Here is a 9,462-nt window from a genome sequence, read left to right on the forward strand (position 1 = left end):
AAATAATCACTCAGTAAATGAATGCGCAAAGGGTGGAGTGAGAATTTGGCTGTTTTCCCCAGGTCCATCTGGGGAGGCAGCCTGGGACCTCGCAGGCGGGGAAGGGAAGGCCCATCCCTGTGCAAGGTGGTTCCAGACAACCCAATCCCTCGGCCCCCACGAAACCTCACTCTGCCTTGTCCTCCCCATCTGTAGAATGGGTGGGCTGGAGAACCAGAGGGCCCTACTTCGTCTCTCAGGGAAAGAGCCATAGACATCCTGGCTTGATGATTGGAGTAAGGGGCTTCTCAGCTTACTCACTTGCAAAACTGGAGCAAAATAACTAGTTTGGGCCAAGCGTGATGGCTCATGCCTGTAATCCCAGCGTTTCAGGAGATCAATGCAGAAGAATTGCTTGAGCCCAGGAGTTCAAGACCAGACTGGGCAATATTATGAGATCCAGTATCTACAAAGAAAAAAAATTGAAAACACTAACCAGACATGGTGGCGCACACCTGTGGTCCCAGCTACCTGGGAGGCTGAGGCAGGAGGATTGTTTAAGCCTGCAAGGAAGAAGCTGCAGTGAGCTGTGATAGTGCCACTGCACTCCAGCCTGAGTGACAGAGTGAGACTCTGTCTCTAAATAAATAAATATCGGGCCAGGCGCAGTGGCTCACACCTGTAATCCCAGCACTTTGGGAGGCCGAGGTGGGCAGATCGCCTGAGGTCGGGAGTTCGAGACCAGCCTGACCAATGTGGAGAAACCCCATCTCTACTCAAAATACAAAATTAGTCGGCTATGGTGGCGCATGCCTGTAATCCCAGGTACTCGGGAGGCTAAAGGTGGGAATTGCTTGAACCAGGGAGGCAGAAGTTGCGGTGAGTCAAGATCATGCCATCACACTTCAGCCTGGGCAACGTGAGCGAAATTCTGTATAAATAAACAAACAAACAAACAAATATCAACTAACTAGCTTGCAGAGGTTTTGTTTGTTTGTTTTGTTTTTGTTTTTGTTTTTGTTTTTTTTTGAGAGGGAGTCTTGCTCTGTCCCCCAGGCTGGAGTGCAGTGGCGCCATCTAGGCTCACTGCAAGCTCTGCCTCCCGGGTGCACGCCATTCTTCTGCCTCAGCCTCTCGGGTAGCTGGGACTACAGGCGCCCGCCACCACACCCGGCTAATTTTTTGTATTTTTAGTAGAGATGGGGTTTCACCATGTTAGCCAGGATAGTCCTGACCTCCTGACCTCATGATCCGCCCATCTCGGCCTCCCAAAGTGCTGGGATTACAGGCGTGAGCCACCGCGCCCAGCCCACAGAGTTCTTTTCTTTTCTCTTTTCTTTTCTTCCCTTCCCCTCCCTCCCTCCCTCCCTTCTTTCCTGCCTGCCTTTCTGACAAAGTCTTGCTCTGTCACCCAGTGGGTAATGCAGTGGTGCAATCTTGGCTCACTGCAACCTCCGCCTACTGGGTTCATGCCATTCTCCTGCCTCAGCCTCCCAAGTAGCTGGGATTACAGGCATGCGCCACCACACTCAGCTAATTTTATATTTTTTAGTAGAGACGGGTTTCGCCATATTGGCCAGGCTGGTCTCGAACTCCTGACCTCCAGTGATCCACCCACCAGCCACCTTGGCCTCCTAAAGGGCTGGGATTACAGGGGTGAGCCACTGCACCCAGACATTTTTTTTTCTTTCTTTTTTTTAGACAAGGTCTCGCTCTGTCACCCAGGCTGGAGTGCAGGGGCATCATGATTGCTCCCCACAGTGATGCATTCTCGGCCTCTTGAGCTCAAGCGATCCTCCTGCCTCAGCCTCCTGGTAGCTGGGACTACAGGCATGCGCTACCATGCCTGGCTGGATGGATTCTAGATCAGAATATTCTCCTCCTCCTCTCTTTCTGTTGTTAATATCCCCCAAAGAGTTGCTCGGAGGAAAAAATAAGAGAGAAAACATCGCGCCCTGGTTTCCGGGACGACTGAAACCACGCAGAGCCACGCGTAGCTAAGGTACCCACAGCCCACGGCGCTTCCTCGGGTCCCAAAGGGCGCCAATGTGGAGACACCGCCGCCAGGGAGCGCTCCCCGCCGGAGCCCCGGAGACCAAGGTTTGGCTCCCTCGCCTGGTTTCCGAAGGAGTGAGGGTCCGACGGCAGCCATAAACAAAGCTGCACGCTCTGCAGACCCCGGAGATCCCCTAGAAATTCCTCAGAGGCCTCCACTCTCCGCTTGGGCACGAGTCTGCATTTATGGAGCGCCATCTGCATGCAGCAGCCCCGAAAAAGAAGGCGGTGCCCATTTTATTGTGTGGAAAACTGAGACTCAGAGGCCACAGGGGTTCCCAGGATGAACAGCGAGTTGGGATTCAAACCTCTTTTAATAACAATAACGATAATAGAGGTGGGGCGCTGTGGCTCAGGCCTGTGTAATCCTAGCACTTTAGGAGACCGAGGCGGGCGGATCACCTGATCAGGAGTTTGAGACCAGCCTGGCCAACATGATGAAACCTCATCTCTACTAAAAATACAAAAATTAGCCGGGCATGATGGCGGGCACCTGTAATCCTAGCTACTCAGGAGGCTGAGGCAGAAGAATCGCTTGAACCCGGGAGGCAGAGGTTGCAGTGAGCCGAGATCGCACCACTGCACTCCAGGATGGGCAATAGAGCGAAACTCCGTCCAAAAACAGCAAAACAACAAACAATTACGATAACATTAAAAGTGACAGCAGCTAACACTTATGGAGCGTCTAGAGTGTTCTCAGCTCTTGGCCTGCACTGTCTCATTGAATTTTACCAACACCTACTAGGTGAGCGCATCATTCCCATTTCACAGATGAGGTGCCTGGAAGGATTTGGCTTCCCCAAGGCGTAAAGCGCTGGCATTTGAATGCAGATCTGCCCAGAGCTTGTCTCCAGGTAACGGGGAAACTTCCATGCCCTTGAATAGGGGACCACAGATGCAGGCGTCCCGAGCTTGCAAATGCACAGGGGTGGGGTGGGGTGGGGGGTTATTGTGTTTTTTTTTCAGGGGTCCTGGGAGGCCCAAAGGCCTCCGCCGCTCTCGGCTTGAACGCGGGGAATCGTTCTCCTCGGGTTCCCGCGCGCTCCAATGGGGGACCTCTCGGCAGCATGCGGTCGTCGCAGGACCCGGAAAGAGGAAAGGTGGGGAGCCGATCGGGGTGCTCCGAGCTCGGGAGACTGAGGGGGCGGGCGGGCGGGACCCCGCAGCCCCGGGGGCCTCTGGGAGCCCCTCCCCCTCGGCCCCGCCCCCTCCCCGGGCGCCGACCTCCGGGGTCACGTGACCGGGCCCGGCGGCCGCTGGGGCTGGAGGGCGCGGCGCGGGGACGCGGCGGCCTGGGCAGGCGAGGCGGGAGCCTAGCAGGCCGGAGCGGGCCGCGCGCCGGGGAGGGTCGCGCCGCGCCCGCCCCCTCCCCGCCACGCCCGGGGCGCACGCGCGCTCCTCTGGCCGCCCCTCCCTCCGCGCGGGGACCCCTGGCGGGCGGCAGGAGGACATGGCCAGCGACGCCTTGCAGGTAGGCGCACCTGCGTCTGGAGTCCCGGGGCGACCGGACGGCTCCAGGGGACCCCGCCCTCGCGCTCCCGGGGGAGCACCCCAGCCCCCCGAACGGGACTCGGGTGGCGATGGCTAGGGCGGGGACCTCCCCGGCGCCCCCTCCCTGGGCCGGGACTGTGGAGCCAGCGAGGCCCTCTTCTCGGCAGGTGGCGATGTGGACGGGGCTGGTTTGGGGGCAATCTCGGAGGCAACCCCCGCTGCATCCCCAAACTCGGCCTCTCCCAGAGAACTAGAAGGGGCGCGGCGGAGGCTCTACTTCGGGTGTCTGTGGCTGGCTGGGAGTCCCGGTGCCTCTCGTCCGCCCCCAAACTCATCCCCCTCCCCAGGGTTGGGTGCCCGGCAGGTGCCGCTCCACCTGGGGCAGGTGCCTGGCGCAGTGCCGTGGGAGGGGAGGAGGCCGCCGGGCCCGGCCCGTGCCCTTCCCCCGCATAACAAAGCTTCAGCCACCCCCGCCTCTAGACAGCTTTATAGTGTTCCAGACGCCACCCAGATTGGCACCTGTTGGCGGAAGTACCCGAGTCACTGCATTAGGTCGGGGGACTGGGGACCCCCGCTCCCACTCTTGGACTGTCAGGTGGAACCTTCTCCCGGTTGGGGAGTGCCTCAGTCAACAGGCCAGGGATGCTCCCATATATAGAATCCTACTTTTTTGCATGGTGGCTGGGCAGGGCTGGGTCACCCCCACCCTCCTAACACACACACGTGACTGGCACCAGCCTTCTGCCCAGCCAGATTCCCCCGTGCCACCTGGTGGGTATCACTGACCTGGACTCATCTTCCCCGTCTGTGACAAGCAGGGCCAGCGTGACTGCCAACCTTCTTTGGTTCAAGTGACCCAAATCTGAGAAATGTCTGTGCCTCGGTGCCCCCATTTGCACCTCACCATCCAGTTCATCGTCCTGTGGCTGTTGTGTAACTGGGTTCTCATCTCCTTCTGCACCTGCCCCCTGCCCCTCTGTGTCTCCCCCATAACCCCCGGTCCCTCCCACCTCCCCAGTCCTGCTGATGGCCTGCCGGCCTTGCCGAGGAGCTGGGCGTATCTGGTGTTGCCGATCACACAAGGTCAGACCTCAGGGCCGGGATGGGCCGGGGTCCCTGCCTCTACCCCCGGCCCAGGGAGGGCTGTGTAGGAATCCCCGGGCGCATGCATGCGCTTGGCGCGTCCCACACATGACCCAGACAGGCTGTGATTCCTGCAGTGAGGCTGGACCCACGCCCTGGTCCCCCCTTCCCATCTCCTCCTTAGTCTCTTCCCTCCTCCTGGTCATCCCTCTCTCATGGTTGCTTGGGCCTGCCGCCCTGTCCCTCTGTCTGTCCCAACGTGTGCCTGTCTGTTCTGTGTCCTGCAAACGGATGTCCTGTCCAGATTCCGGAAACGCCCAAGGCATTGAAATCTCCGGATGTGGGGGTCTAGGTCCCTGGCTGCTCTGGCAAGATGGGGATTCTGGGAGGCAGGTCCTCTGGGTCTGAGGTCTCCGCTCCATGGTGGGCAGCAGAGCAGCAGGGGTTCTCCATAGGCCAGGCCAGGCCCCTGAGTCCTGGGTTTGCCTTGGTGGCCCTCAGGTGACCTGTATGCCCTGGGAAGAAGTGAGTCACTCAGGGGAGGAGAACCCAGGAGCCCAGCCTCCCTCCCTCTCTGCATTACAGACCTCAGCTGCTGGAGGTGGGGCCGAGGGAGGCCACCTCTCCTCTCTGCCTGGACTTCCCCAGTTGAGCTGACCCCGCTCTTGGCTGTGTCCTCCCTCTGCCTGCTGGGGATGGGGTTGGGCCTCACTGAATGAGGGTGGTATTTGGTGAGCCTGGGCTTAAATTCCGACGCTGACACTTCCTTGCTGTGTGTCCTGGGCCCAGTGCCTTCGCCTCTCTGAGCCTCGGTTCTGACCTAGGAAAAATGGGACTAAGAGGGTGTTCATGGGAGAGAGAGAGACCGAGACCTGGCCAGCACTTGGCAGGCGGGGCTGCTGTGAAGTCATTACTGGTAAGCGTCCTGGTCAGCAGCTCAGGGTGTGAATCTGTGTCCTTACTGATTGATTTACTTATTTATATTTATTTATTCTGGGGGAGACAGTCTTGCTCTGTCACCCAGGCTGGAGTGCAGCGGTGCGATCCTATGTCACTGCAGCCTTGATTTCCGATTTCTGAGACTCAAGTGATCTTCCTGCCTCGGCCTCCCGAGTAACTGGGACAAAAGGCACAGACCAACATGCCTGGCTAATTTCCTTTTACTTTTGTAGAGACAGGGTTCCGCTCTGTTACCTAGGCTGGAATGCAATGGCGAGATTCTTGTGCCCTGCAGCCTCAAACACCTGATCTATAGGACTACAAGCATGTACCACCATACCTGGTTGATTTTTTTTTTTTTTTTAATTGAGACTGGGGTCTCACTCTGTCACCCAGGCTGGAGTGCAGCGGCATGATCTCTGCCTCCTAGACTCAAACGGTTCTCCCACCCCAGCCTCCTGAGTAGCTGGGACTACAGGTGCGCACCACCACGCCTGGCTAATTTTTGTATTTTTAGTAGAGGCAGGGTTTCACCATGTTGCCCAGGCTTGTCTTGAACTCTTGAGTTCAAAGTAACCTGCCCACCTAGGCCTCCCAAAGTGCTAGGATTATAGGTGTGAGCCATTGCACCCAGCATTTTTTTCTTTTTTCTTTTTTGTTTTTGTTTTTCTTTTCTTTTTTTTGTGACAGGGTCTCGCTCTGTCACCCAGGCTGGTGTAGCAAGCTCCACCTTCCAGGTTCACGCCATTCTCCTGCCTCAGCCTCCCAAGTAGCTGGGACTACAGGCGCCTGCCACCATGCCTGGCTAATTTTTTTTTATTTTTAGTAGAGACAGGGTTTCATAGTGTTAGCCAGGAGGGCCTTGATACCCTGACCTCGTGATCCTCCTGCCTCGGCCTCCCAAAGTGCTGGGATTACAGGCGTGAGCCACTGCGCCAGGCCTCTTTTTTTCTTTTTTGAGACAAAGCCTGGCTCTGTTGGCCAGGCTGGAGTGCAATGGCGTGATCTCGGCTCACTGGAACCTCTGCCTCCTGGGCTCAAACGAGCTTCCCACCTCAGGCTCCCAAGTAGTTGAGACTAGAGGCACACGCCATCACACCTGGCTAATTCTTATATTTTTCGTAGAGATGGGGTCTCACCGCTGTTTCCCAGGCTGGTCTGGAACTCCTGAGCTCAAACAATTCTCCAGCCTCGGCCTCCTAAAGTGCTAGGATCACAGGCAGAGCCACCACACCTGGCCAATACTTTTTAAATTTTTTGTAGAGATTTTTGTAGGTCTTGCTATGTTGCCCAGACTGATCTCCAATTCCTGACCTCAAACACTGCTCCTCCCTCAGCCTCTCAAAGCGCTGGGATTACAGATGTGAACCACCACACCTGGCCAAATCTATGACCCTTAGCAGTAGGCTTCTCAGCCTTAGCACTACTGACATTGAGGGCTGGGTCATTCTTTGCAGTAGGGGCTGTCCTGCGCACTGCAGGGCGTTGAGCAGCATCCCTGGCCTCACCCTGATAGAAGCCATCTCCCTACCCACAGTCATGACAACCAAAAATGTCTCTGGATGTTGCCACATGTCCCTGGGTATGGGGAGAAAATCTCCCCTCCGTGGAAAACTGTTACAGGCCAGGCACAGTGCCTCACACTTGTAATCCCAGCACTTTGGGAGGCTGAGGCTGGCTGATCACTTGAGATCAGGAGTTCGAGACCAGCCTGGCCAACATGTGAAACCCCGTCTCTACTAAAAATACAAAACATTAGCTGGGCGTGATGGCACGTGCCTGTAGTCCCAACTACTCAGGAGGCTGAGGCAGGGGAATCGCTTGAACCCGGAAGGTGGAGATTGCAGTGAGCCGAGATCGCGCCACTGCACTCCAGCCTAGGCGAAAGAGCAAGACTCTGTCTCAAAAAACAAAACAAAACAAAACAACAAAAAAATACTACTGTTACTTCCTTGAGCCTCAGTTTCCTCATCTGTGAAGTGGTGAGATTCTTGGCAGCTACTCAGGATTAGTAGAGAGGGGTTGGGAAGATGGTGGGAGTGATACACTTGGTCTGTGGCATTCCTCCCTGGGGGCAGCTGCTCTTGCGATCCCTCACGAGCCAAGGATAACATTCCTTGGCCGGGCGCGGTGGCTCAAGCCTGTAATCCCAGCACTTTGGGAGGTCGAGACGGCCGGATCACGAGGTTAGGAGATCGAGACCATCCTGGCTAACCCAGTGAAACCCCGTCTCTACTAAAAAATACAAAAACCTAGCCGGGCGAGGTGGCGGGCACCTGTAGTCCTGGCTACTCGGGAGGCTGAGCCAGGAGAATGGCGTAAACCCGGGAGGCGGAGCTTGCAGTGAGCTGAGATCTGGCCACTGCACTCCATCCTGGGCGACAGAGCGAGACTCCGTCTCAAAAAAAAAAACAAAAAAACATTCCTTGTCTGTGAAATGGATGCTCCCAGCTGAAGGAGATAATGCCAGGGGGCTATTTCCTAGCCGGCATTTGGAATCTGGGCGCTCTTGTTTTAAATCAAGGCCCCAGCCACGGGGCAGCGACTCACACCTGTAATCCCAGCACTTTTGGAGGCCGAGGCAGGAGGATTACTTGAGGCTAAGAGTTTGAGATCAGCCTGGGCAACATAGTGAGACCCTATGTCTGTGAAAAATACAAACATTAGCCAGGTGTGGTGGCACATGCCTGTAGTCCCAGCTGCTTGGGAGGCTGAGCTGGGAGGACTGTTGGAGCCTGGGAGGTAGACACCGCAAGGAGCCATGATCACACCACAGCACTCCAGCCTGGGTGACAGAGTAAGACCCTGTCTCAAAAAAAAGAAAAAAATTTACGTGAGATATTCAACTTTATTGTAAAGTAGCTTTGTGTTAGATGTTTTTGCCCAACTGTAGGCGTGGGTAAGTGCTCTGAGCACATTTAAGGTAGGCCAGGGTGAGCTATCATGTTTGGTAGGTAAGGTGTATTAAATGCATTTTTGACTTATGATATTTTCAACTTATGACAAGCTTGTCAGGCAGTAACCCCATCATAAGTTGTTCTTGAACGTTACTGTGTGCTTAGCAAGTGGTTTTGTAGGCCACTGATTTGGGGCATTCATTCATTCTTTCTTTCTTTCTTTCTTTTTTGACATAGAATCTCACTCTGTCGCCCAGGCTGGAGTGCAGTGGTGTGATCTCAACTCACTGCAACCTCCACCTCCCAGGTTCAAGTGATTCTCATGCCTCAGCCTCCCAAGCAGCTGGGATTACAAGCACGTGCCACTATGCCTGGCTAATTTTCAAATTTTTAGTAGAGATGGGGTTTCATCATGTTGGCCAGGCTGGTCTCGAACTTCTGACCTCAAGTGATCTGCCTCGCTCACCTTCCCAAAGTGCTGGGATTACAGGTGTGAGCTACCACACCTGGCGTGGTTTTGGAAAGTTTTTTTTTTTTTTTGAGACAGAGTTTTGCTCTTGTTACCCAGGCTGAAGTGCAATGGCGTGATCCTGGCTCACCTTGACCTCAGCCTCCTGGGTTCAAGCGATTCTGCTTCAGCCTCCCGAGTTGCTGGGATTATAGGCATGCGCCACTAATTTTTTTTTTTTTTTGAGACAGAGTCTCGCTCTGTTGCCCAGGCTGGAGTGTAGTGGCACGATCTCGACTCACTGCAAGCTTCACCTCCCGGGTTCCCGCCATTCTCCTGCCTCAGCCTCCCGAGTAGCTGGGACTACAGACGCCCGCCACCATGCCCGGCTAATTTTTTGTATTTTTAGTAGAGACAGGGTTTCACTGTGTTAGCCGGGATGGTCTCAATCTCCTGACCTCGTGATCCGCCCACCTCGGCCTCCCAAAGTGCTGGGATTACAGGCGTGAGCCACTGCCCCTCGCATTTTTTTTTTTTTTTTTTTTTTTTTTTTTTTAAGAAAGGGTTTTT

The sequence above is a fragment of the Theropithecus gelada genome, chromosome 19 (assembly GCF_003255815.1).
Source record: "Theropithecus gelada isolate Dixy chromosome 19, Tgel_1.0, whole genome shotgun sequence".
NCBI classification, from domain to species: Eukaryota; Metazoa; Chordata; class Mammalia; order Primates; family Cercopithecidae; genus Theropithecus; species Theropithecus gelada.